This window comes from Arachis ipaensis, chromosome B7, assembly GCF_059453495.1.
Source record: "Arachis ipaensis isolate K30076 ecotype BB chromosome B7, ASM5945349v1, whole genome shotgun sequence".
NCBI lineage: Eukaryota > Viridiplantae > Streptophyta > Magnoliopsida > Fabales > Fabaceae > Arachis > Arachis ipaensis.
Genome location: NC_142442.1, coordinates 70871404 through 70883825, shown reverse-complemented (window position 1 = coordinate 70883825; position 12422 = coordinate 70871404). Strand labels below are relative to the sequence as shown.

The 12422-nt window shown below is 38.7% G+C and overlaps 1 pseudogene; it reads right to left on the bottom strand.

Annotated features, from left to right (window-relative positions):
• Positions 1-7888: 7888 nt before the first annotated feature.
• LOC148552947 (uncharacterized) lies at positions 7889-9142 on the bottom strand (annotated as a pseudogene).
• Between the last annotated feature and the right edge of the window lie 3280 nt (positions 9143-12422).

Below are 12422 nucleotides of genomic sequence, written 5' to 3'. Positions count from 1 at the left end.
TATCATGATTCCATCCAGGTGGTTCAGCCTTAGAATTCTCACTGAAGCGTCCAAACAACTTCCCAGACCCATTCAATTGAGCTCTACATCAACCTTTGCGTTTAAACTTAAAGCTTCCAACCATAATGAACCTTGCAGGACAATTCTTACCACTGACCATCTTCCTCTTACTCTTAATGCCACAAAGAGCTCTAAGTTGACCATCCGTCTCCAGTAGCCCATATTCAAATGGGAAGGTAAAGGTCAAGGATAAGAATTTTACCCACTTGAACGTTGTGTTGGACGGTAATGGCCTTGGGAGAGGTGTTTCTAATGAACTTGCAAGCTCCACTCCCTTGTGCTCTTCTCTGACAAATTTCACCTCTTTGCAAGTTTCTTCAATATCAACCTCTTCCTCTTGGTAGCTTTCTTTCAATTCAATCTCTTCTTCATTGCTCACCAAGGGCATGGGAGGCTGTGCTTCTTCTTCTTTAATCTCCATCTCTTGACCAACCTCTTCCAAGTCTTCAACTATGATATGCCTTGGAGGTTGTACACCCTCCTCAGCATCAATTTCAATCGCCTTGGAAGGAGGTTCTATAACCTGACTTTCCCATGGAGGTTCAGCATCTCCTAAATCTTCAACCATTTCTTCCTCTGCAACTATTATGGCTTCCTCCACTTGTTCCAGTACAAAGCCATGTTCCTTATTGTCCACTGAAGTTTCTGGTGTCTCCTTCATGCTACGCTCTTCTTTTGATTCTCCACATGTAGCCATGGGATTACCTTGAGTGCTCAGATGTTGGGAAGCTAATTTATTACTAACTCAGTTAAGGCAGTTGCGAGTTCCAGTACACTTCTTTGCATCTTCACTTGCCCTTGAAGAATAACACGAAGTCTGTCATCCATTGGAGGTTGGGGTGGATATGAGGGTTCATTGGTTGGGAGAGAGGGTTCATAATAGGAAGGTGGTTCATCTTGATAATGATAAGGAGATGGTGTATATTGAGGTGGTGGTTCATGAGAGTAGTTGTGTTGGAATGGGGGTGGTTCTGTGTATGGTTCATTTGGCTTATAAGGTGGTTGGTATGGTGGATGCGGGTTAGGGTTATATGGTGGTGTTTGGTGGTAAGGGGCTTGTGAGTATGGTGGTTTAAAATTGCATAGAGGAGGAGGTTTATAGGTATTTTGTGGTGGGTATTGATTGTCACGAAGAGGTCCACCATAACCATTGTCTCGGTGCGTATCATAGAATGGTTGTTGATAGTGCCTTGGAGGTGGTTGTTGCCAAGAGGGTTGATTAAATCCTTGTGGCTCCTCCCATCTTTGATTGTCCCATCCATGACCCAAGCTTTCATTGTAATCTCCTCTTCCTGTAACATGATTGTAACCAAACTCATAGCCAAAGGGGTGAGAATTCATAGTAGCTAATAAAAATTAAAAATAAAAACAAATAAACAGGCAAAGGAAAATAAAATAAAATAAAATAAATAAGAGAAAAGATTTGAAATTTGAAAATTGAATTTTGAAATTTGAATTTTAAATTTTGAAATTTGAAATTTGAAATTTGAAATTTGAAATTTGAATTTTAAATTTCAAATTTTGATTTTTTTGAATTTTAAATTTTGAATTTTGAATTTTGAAAAAGTCAACAATAAAATTTGAAAAAGATTAAATTTTGAAAAGGTTTGATTTTTTTAAAATATTAAATTTAAATTTTGAATTTTGAATTTTGAATTTTGGAATTTAATTGAAATTTGAAATTTGAATTTGAAATAAGATAAGATAAAATTTTGAAAAAGATATAATTTTTTTGAAAAAATTTGAATTTTGAAATTTAAAACTAAGATAAGATAAGCATAAATAAATTTAAAATTAAAAATCTGAATTTTTTTTTTCGAAAATAAATAAATTTAAAAGCAAATATTTACAATAACCAATAATAAGGCACACATTTGCAATTCCCCGGCAACGGCGCCATTTTGAAGAGAGAAATTTTGCGTGGTCTAGAATTTAGAATAAATTCCCATTGCAAGTATAGCTTCTAAACCAACAAAAGTCCTTTCTTACAAACGTTTTGGTTGTCACGAGTAACAAACCCCTTAAAATTAATAACCGAAGTATTCAAACCTTGGGTCATCTTCTCAAGGAACTGCAGGGAGGTATGTTCTTATTATCGGTTATGAGTTTTGTAAATTGGGGGTTTTGAAAATAAGGAACAAGTAATTTAAATGACAGGTAAAATAAATAAATAACTGTAAAATAAACTTTTGGCAAGGTATGAAAATTCGGAAGTCCTATCCCAGTTATTCTTATGAGATTTAAAGTTAATCCCACTTAGTTAACCTTTACTAAAGCAAGGGTAAGTCAAGTGAACTAATTAGTTAGATTCCCAAGTCCTAGCCAACTCCTAAGGAAAGACTAGAGTTAGTGGAATTCAAGTCAATTAGAGGACATAACAATCGATCACGATAAGTTTAATAACTCAAGAATTTCCAGTTAATCAATTAAAGCCAAGGATATGAAAAGCTAAATAAGAATTATAAATCTGAAATACCTCAATTGCATTAATAAGAAAAAATTAATCTAAACATAGAGAGTTCATAAGCCAATTTTGGCAACATAAGTAATTAAATGAGAGCATTAAAGTATCTAAAAGTAAAAGAGAAATATAAAATAAAAGGAATATTGAACCTGACAAAGAGTTGAAATACTGAATTGAAATAATAAGAAATCCTAATCCTAAAACCTAAGAGAGAGGAGGGAACTTCTCTCTAAAAACTACATCTAAATCATGGAAAGTGAATAATTGGAGACCTCCCTCCGAATGGATGTATTTCCCCACTTTATAACCTCTAATCTGTGCTTTCTGTACTTGGATCTAGGCTAAAAAGGGCTTCAGAAATTGCTGGGAGCGTTTTCTGCAGTTTCTGGTGCGAGGCGTCTGTCACGCGTCCACGTGGGTCACGCGGTCGTGTCATCTGGGAGTTTTCCTTGTCACGCGTTCGCTTCGGTTACGCATACGCGTCAATTGCGCTCTGCTCAAGGCACGCGTTCGCGTCGTTGCCTTTTCGTGCTGGGCATGCGGCCGCGTCATCCATGCGTTCGCATCGCTGCCAGTTTCTTCAAAAACTCCATTTTGTGCTTTCCTTCCATTTTTGTATGTTTCCTTTCCATCCTGTAAGTCATTCCTGCCTTAGGAGATCTGAAACTACTTAACACACAAATCACGGCATCGAATGGTAATAAAAGGTAATTAAAATAATTATTTTTAAAGCATAGGAAACATGTTTTTCACATATATCACATAATAAGGAAGGGAAAGTAAAACCATGCAATTTACATGAATAAGTGAGTGAAGGATTGAATAAATCACCTAAATTGAGCACAAAATACATCATGAAATATGGGTTTATCACTCTTCCTTGGCTTTGGTTTTGGTATGAAGGGTTTTGTTGGTATCGGTTTTGTTGGTTGTTGTTGTTCCATCTTTGGTTCCCACCGTTGTCCCTTCCTCCTTGATTATAGTTGTCCCTCCATCCTTGGTTGGAGTTGTCTAAAAGTAAAACCATGCAATTTACATGAATAAGTGAGTGAAGGATTGAATAAATCACCTAAATTGAGCACAAAATACATCATGAAATATGGGTTTATCAATCTTCCTTGGCATTGGTTTTGGTATGAAGGGTTTTGTTGGTATCGGTTTTGTTGGTTGTTGTTGTTCCATCTTTGGTTCCCACCGTTGTCCCTTCCTCCTTGATTATAGTTGTCCCTCCATCCTTGGTTGGAGTTATCTAAAAGTAAAACCATGCAATTTACATGAATAAGTGAGTGAAGGATTGAATAAATCACCTAAATTGAGCACAAAATACATCATGAAATATGGGTTTATCACTCTTCCTTGGCTTTGGTTTTGGTATGAAGGGTTTTGTTGGTATCGGTTTTGTTGGTTGTTGTTGTTCCATCTTTGGTTCCCACCGTTGTCCCTTCCTCCTTGATTATAGTGTCCCTCTATCCTTGGTTGGAGTTGTCTTGCCACCCTTGGTTAAAATTAATCCCTTGATTATAGTTGCCTCCTTGTTGGTGATAATCTTGGTTTGGGCAATTGTAGTAGGCATTAGTAGCCGCCAAGGTATTATCATCTTGGAGGTTTGGGCATTCATCGGTGTAATGGGTGTAACAAGAGCAAATTCCGCACACTCATTGGGGGACCAATTGTTGACTTTGTTGTGGTTGAGGAGGTGGAGGTTGTTGTTGATTGAGTTGGAGTTGCTTAAGAATATTTGTCATCTCTCCCAAGGTTTGGGTAAGGGCGACGGTCTCACCACTAGTAGAAACTTCATTTATAGCTCTTGGATGATTGTTCCTTTGTCTAGCGTGTTGGGTAGACTCGGCCAAATCGGTGATCAATTTCCATGCCTCCTCCGCCGTTCTATACTTTGTCAAGGAACCATTGCTTGAGGCTTCCAAAAGGATCTTGTCTTGTGGTTTCATTCCTTGGCAAAAATAGCTAATCAACACTAGAATGTCAATCATATGGTGTGGCCATAAGTCAAGTAGAAACCGTTCCCAATACTCGTATAGAGTTTCCATTTCACCTTGGACAATGCATGAAATTTCTTTCCTCAATCTATCTGTCACCTCTGGAGGAAAGAATTTATCTAGGAACCCCTTCTAAGCAAATTCCAATCACTAACAATCTCATCAGGCAAAGTGTAGAACCACTCTTTGGCTCTTCCCTCTAGAGAGAAAGGGAAGGCAAACAACCAAATAGCAACCTCATCGGAACCCTCCTGCCTTGTTGTTGAACATACACCTTGAAAGTCTCTAAGGTGTCTAATAGGATCTTGGGCGGAGAGTCCATGAAACTTAGGTAGAAGATGAATCAAAGTGGTCTTGAGTTCAAAATTAGCGTTTAGCTTCGGATGACACTGACATGGCAGAAATTGGCGAGTTAAGAATTTATTATAAGAGATACGTTGCAAGTACAGTTCTTAACCAGCCGAAAATCTACTTATCAATTTAGAAGGGGTTGTCACAAAATTAAAATTAAAATACTGGGAGTATGAATCCCAGGTCATCTCCCAACGAGTCGTAGAAAGGTGTGCTATTTTATTAATCTGATGTTTTCTAAAATGGTTTGAGTTGATAAACAGGGAAATAAATCTGAGAAATTATGTAATTTAAATAAAAACCTTGACTGGGAGTAGATCAGTTGGAAGCCCTATCCTTGATGGAGTTCTCCCAAGAATAAAATGATAATTGAAGGTTGTTCTGCTTAGTTATCCTTTACTAGGTAGAGGAAAGTCAAGCAAGTTGGAAGGCAATTTCTATTCACAAGTCTTAATCCTCTCCCTTGGGAAGGACTAGTGTCAGTGACTAGAGGGTGATCCAACAATAAACCCAATTACAATTTTTCTCTTGAGTAATCCAACTCAAGGTTCTCATTTCAATTATCTCCCAATCAAGTTATGGAACTACTCGCTCATTATGAATGTAAATTTCACAAAATAAGGAATAGAAATACTGAAAGACATGATAAATAATAATCAAAAGGATCAATTAAAAATAAAAATAGCTCTTGTATAAATAAATTCTAGAAATAATCCAAGAGTAACTCTGAGTAAATAAAGGACATGAAAGAGTAAGTGACAAGTAAGGAAACAAACTAGAATGATGAAGTCTTGACGGAGGTAATAACTCTTCTCAATATCCCAATCCAAAAAGCAATAAAATCAAAATCCTAAGAACTATGAGTGTGTGGAGAAAAAACCTAGAGGAGGAGTAAATTCAGATCTAAAACTAAAACTATGCAGAATGAATGTTCTTTCTGGTCTCTGCATGTTCTCCGGCTCTAATCTGCTTTTCTGGGCCGAAAACTGGGTGAAAATAGGGTCCAAAATCGCCCCCAGCAAATTCTGCAGATTCTGCAGATCGCGCATGTCACGCGATCGCGCCATCCAGGCGTTCGCGTCATCCAGCGTTTTGCCATGCCACGCGTGCGCGTTGTCCACGCCTTCGCGTCACTTGTGCAGTTTCCAATCCGCGCGGTCGCGTGAGCCATGCGTCCGCATCACTGCAATTTCCTCTATGTCACGCGGTCGCGTGAGCCATGTGTCCGCGTCACTTCTCGCTAGTCATCTCCTCAATTTCTTGTGTCCCTTCCATTTTTGCAAGCTTCCTTTCCAATCTCCAAGTCATTCATGCCCTATAAAGCCTGAAACACTTAACACACAGATCACGGCATCGAATGGAATAAAGGAGAATTAAAAATACAAAATTAAAAGTCTCTAGGAAGTAAATTTTCAACCATGAAGTATTTTTAGGAAGGAATTATAAATGCATGCTAATCATATGAATAAGTGGGTAAAGATTTGATAAAACCGCACAATTAAGCACAATATAAACCATAAAATAGTGGTTTATCATCCTCCCCACACTTAGTCATTAGCATGTCCTCATGCTTAGTTGAAGGAGATAAAATAAATGAGTAGGAACATGTAAAACTCATGCAATGCAATGCAACCTATATATGTGAATGCAACTATATAATTTTTGCCCACTTAGTCAAAAGTAAATAAGCTCTTCAAGACAATCACAAATCAAATTCCACTAATTCAATTCTTATATAGTAAAAACAGATAAAAATGCAAGAAGGTAGCTCATGAAAGCAGGGAACATAAAACTCAAGCATTGAACCCTTACTGATGATGTATGTATGCTCTAATCTCTCTAGTGTATAGGGTAATCACTCTATCCTTCTCTAATCATGCTTTCTAATTTTTGTTCTTCACCTAACCAATCAACAACAATTAATATACCAATGTAAACATCATGAGGTCTTTTCAAGGTTGTAATGGGGCCAAAGTAAGGGTAAGGATATATATATATATATATATATGGCTAAGTAAGCTTATAAATTGAATCTTTAATTAACCCAAGCTTTCACCTAATCATACACATATATATTCTATGTAACTTAAATTTCGTACCTAGCTACACAAAATTTTTCCTTTCACATTCCATACTCATGTATCAACTTTTATTTTAATTTTATCGTACATGCATTGATCTTTGAATTCTTAACTTAACATTGGGGTAATTTTGTCCCCTTATTTAATTATTGAATATTTTTGGATTTTTTTTATATATTTTTTTAAATAAATATAAACGTAGTTTATCAATGCACATAGATTTTTAATTTTCTATAGTTTCACATGAGTAGGTACCCAAATTCCCATTATATCATCATGACACATTCCCTTATTATCTTTTGTTCCCACAATTTTCTCATTCTTAATTGACACACAATTTGATTTTAAGCTAACCAAAGATTCAATTGGAATATATAATTGTTTTTCCACTTAAGGCTAGTAATGTGGTAAAATAAAGAACAAATGGGATTTAAAAGCTCAAAGTGGCTAACAAAGGTAATTGAAGGGTAGGCTTATTTGGGATAAGTGAGCTAAACAAATAATGGCCTCAATCATATGCAAGCATATAAATATATTAAACATTGGACATATAGAATGAAACAAAATATAAATTACAATCATAGAAAAGTAAACACACAAGAACAAAATAATTATGGTTAAATAATGTAACCATGTATAAAGGCTCAAAGTCTCACAGGTTGTGTGTTCTTTAGCTCAAAAACCATGTTCCAAATACAACTTCAAGCAAATTTAACACAAAATTTTTAATTAAAATTAGTGAAATTTTGTTCTAAAAATAGGGTCTTAGAAGAAACTTATTGTCTTTTCAATCAAGTAGAACATGCATGCAACTAATCTATTATTATGCAATCTATCCTATTCTACAAAAGAAAAATAACTAAATATCCTATTTTATTGGTGTTAGGGAAGAGAATTTACCTCCGGAAGTCAGGTACTGACCGACCTCCCCACACTTAAGACTTTGCACTATCCTCGGTGCCATCTGTCAGGAACAAAGGTGGGCTGGTAGCAGTATCTCCACAGTCGGGACCGTCATGGCTCCCTGTGCTGGTAAAGGAAGTGGAGTCCGGGGTGTCTGAGTCTCTGTATTTTCCTTTAAGTAGCTCCTTGAGGTATGTGAATCGGCGCTTGTTACGACGCTCTCTTAGCTTTGCTTTGTGTTCCTGGCGATCCAACCTTTCAAGTATCTGATGGAGCAGTTGATTGGTTGTAGGTGCTTGTGGTGTTGAAGGAGGAATGTCTTCAGCCGGTTCAGTAGGCTGGCTTGTGGTGGCTACTGGAAGTCTGATATATTTCCCGTTAGGGACATACTGATCATCCCGTGGAAGCATGGCTTTGGTGTCCCCAGCTCTGTAGGAGACTCCGGCTGTTGAGATAAGATCTGAGACCAAGGCGGGAAAAGGTAAGTTGCCCGTGATTTGTACGTGTCCCATAGCATTTCGGATGTGTCTTGGTAGGTTCAGAGGTTGATCTGTAAGGATGCACCATAGTAGAACGGCCATGTTTGCAGTGAAGGAGGACTCGTGGGTGCTCGGAAAGACGTAATGGGACATAATCTGTGCCCATACTCGAGCCTCCAAGGTAAGTGCGGAAGCCGATATTCCCTTAGGACGGGAACGATGGTATCCGTAGATCCATCTGCTACCAGGTTGTGCGATAACTCTGAGAACAGCGTCCCAGTCAAATTGGTACATCTGGCGCTTGAGTGAGGCCTCTTGAAATGCATCCAATCCTTCTGTAGTAAGGGGAAGATCTAAAGTTCGTTGAATGGCCTCTTCTGTAATGGGGATTTGCTTCTGACGGACATAGACAGACTACATGGTTGGCATGTGGAAATTTGAGTAGAACTCGACTACCCAAGAAAGATTAACCTGTCGTGGCTGTCTCTGTAGGAAACCCCATTGTCTTCGTGCAATTTGTGGATCAACAAATTCAGCGATATGGGTTGGGAGGATAAGAAGGTATTCGTTGTTGTAACTCCTTTCTGCCATGATGGAGAACACCTGCTCACAGTAGCGATTGGTAAATCGCACAGTGTCCTTTGCTGGGAAGGCTTTCTCTTTATCATCAACCTTTATAATCCTCTTAATTCTTTTTGTTGAGGGTTTAACTGCAGTTGAAGATGGCTCTGCCACTAATGCTCGTTTTGTTCCTCTCCTTACTGTTGATTTAGGAGCAACTTTCTCCTTGCCTTTTTTGGTGGCCATCCTAAAAGAAAGAAAGGAAAAGTATGTTAAAATGTCAAGGGTTGGAGCAAGGAAGAGGACGGAAAAAGTGGTAATCAATGCACATTAAAAGATGAATGATGTTAACACATGGTCATGACTACATGTGGAAAATCATCAATGGAAATATAGCAAGTGCATATGGGGACAATTAAATGCTAGGTGTTTATTGGCATGCAGGCAAAGGCATGAGAAGCATAGATCAAGCATTCAATGTCCAAGTTAGATTACCAAGCCTTTCAAACTGATAATTTGTTTGTAATGACAATTATATTTAAATAATAAAATATTAAAAAGGGTTTTGTGAAAACAGGCATATAGAGTGGTAGATTAAAAGAAATCCAAAAATAGTGCACAATGCCATACGGGCGTTTTCACAAACACATAGCATCCATGATAAAAAGCTAATGAAAATAATACATTGAACATGCAAGCAACCCTGAAAAATTAATATATAATTGCCAAATGAGTCCTTAACAATCCACAAGCAAACCATAAGGAATAATAATGACCCTAATAAATTTTCAACACCAATTAAAAGAAAAAGAAAGAAAGGAAAACATGGATAATGCAAGTAAAAAGAAAAAGAAAAGGAGAAGAAAACATAAATGAAGAAAAGAAAAGAAAAACATTGATAATGGTGGTGAGAGAGAGAGAGTAAAAAGTGAGAAAGAAGGAAGGAGGAAGAAAGGGGAAGAAAATAATGAGGAGGGAAAAGAAAAAGTAGGATTTGGGGAAGAGAAAGATAAGATATTTAGCAAATTAGGATAAGTTGTGCGGTGCAAGCGACGCGGACACGTGGGGTACGCGTTCGCGCGGATGGCGCATAAATGAATTGACGCGGTCGCGTCGGTCACGCGGACGCGTGACGCGTTTTGTGCTACTGGCGCGAGGGCAGCCTCGCACTCGTACAACTCTCTGTTCAAAACTCATTATTGACAAATTCCAGGGTGACGCGGTTGTGTGGTCGACGCGATCACGTGAGTGGCCATTATAGGGATATGACGTAGACGCGTGGGCCATGCGCCTGCGTGGTAAGGCTTCTGCGTTCAGCACCAGTTCAGCACCACTCTAGCACAACTTTCGATCGTGCACTCTTTCTTACGTCGATTTTCAGGTCACGCGTCCGCGTGGGTGACGCGGACGCGTGGGAGGCATGTTTCCCATGTGACACGGACGCATCAGCGACGCGGTCGCGTGGTGTGATTTGTGCCAAAGGCACGCCTCCAGCCACGCTCCCGCGTGACTTTCTGTTCGATTTCTTATTCTTTCTGAGCCACCCGCGACGTGGACGCGTCGGCGACGCTGTCGCGTCGCGTGCTCTCCCTCTCTTTTTTTCTTTTAAATAAAAATATGCAAATACAGATGCAAACTAAATGTGCTAATAAGGAGAAGAGTTATTGAAAAATAAAACTAAGAATAAAGAAAGGAACGATCATACCATGGTGGGTTGTCTCCCACCTAGCACTTTGCTTTAACGTCCATAAGTTGGACGCTCCACTAGCTCAATCTTCTACTGTGAGTGGATCTTCCAAGAGGAAGATTTCTAACTCCTTCTTTTTCGTCACCCACTCACCATGATATAGCTTCAAACGATGTCCATTAACTTTGATGAATTCAGATCTTGAAGGATGACTCAGGTGAAAAACTCCGTATGGCTCAGCCTTCTCTACTCTATATGGACCTTTCCATTTTGATCTCAACTTGCCTGGCATGAGCCTCAGTCTAGAGTTGTAAAGGAGGACTAAATCCCCAGGTTGGAACTCTCTCCTCTTGATGTGCTTATCATGTACAGCCTTCATCTTTTCCTTGTATAGCCTTGAGTTTTCATAAGCTTCTAGGCGAAGGCTTTCTAATTCTTGCAGTTGCAACTTCCTTTCAGCTCCGGCTTTCTCAAATCCCATGTTGCACTCCTTTACTGCCTAAAAGGCTTTGTGCTCTACCTCAACTGGGAGGTGACAGGCCTTTCCATAAACTAAGCGGATGGGGCTCATCCCAATGGGTGTCTTGTATGCAGTTCTGTATGTCCAGAGTACATCTTGTAGCCTGGTGCTCCAATCTCTTCTATGAGGTTTGACTATCTTCTGCAATATACACTTTATCTCTCTGTTAGACACCTCGGCTTGTCCATTAGTCTGAGGATGGTAGGCTGTTGCCACTTTATGAACTATCCCATGCTTCTTTAGTAATCCTGTTAGTCTCCTGTTACAGAAATGAGTGCATTGATCGCTCACGATTGCTCGTGGTGATCCAAAGAGACAAATAATGTAGTTTCTCACAAAGGAAACAACAGTGTTAGCATCATCAGTGCGGGTGGGAATTGCTTCCACCCATTTAAAAACGTAATCTACAGCTAACAATATATAAAAATAACCATTAGAATTTGGAAATGGACCCATGAAGTCGATGCCCCAAATATAAAAAATTTCACAAAAAAGCATAGTCTGTTGAGGCATCTCATCCCTCTTGGATATATTTCCAAACCTTTGGCATAGGGAACAAGATTTACAAAATTCAGCAGCGTCTTTAAAAAGAGTAGGCCACCAGAATTCACAGTTTAAGATTTTTCTAGTTGTTCTTTGAGGGCCAAAATGTCCTCCTACTACATGGTTGGAAGCATCGCACATGATATCGAATGGCTGGCTCCAGTCAGGTCCTCTCACAATTGGAGCTTGAGTCAGGGCGGTTTTTAGCTTATTAAACGCTTGTTTGCAATCCTCACTGAACTCGAACTCATTATCTTTCTGCAGTAATCTGGATAAGGGAAGTGCTACCTTACTGAAGTCCTTAATGAATCTCCGGTAAAAACCTGCATGGCCAAGGAACGATCGGACTTCCCTCACAAAGGAGGGGTAAGGTAAACTAGAAATAAATCCACCTTTGCTGGATCTACAGAAATGCCTGTATTAGACACAACATGTCCTAGTATAATCCCTTGTTTTACCATAAAGTGACATTTTTCAAAATTCAATACAAGGTTTGTACTGACACATCTATCTAATACTTTAGATAAACTATCTAAACAAAGGCTAAAGGAATCACCATAAACGCTAAAATCATCCATAAAAACCTCCATACAGTCCTCAATAAGGTCAGAGAAAAGACTCATCATGCACCTTTGGAAAGTAGCTGGTGCATTGCACAAGCCAAAGGTTATTCTCTTATAAGCATAAGTCCCAAAAGGACATGTAAAAGTAGTCTTTTCCTAATCTTCAGGAGCTATATGAATCTGGAAATAACCTGTGTAATCATCTAAAAAGAA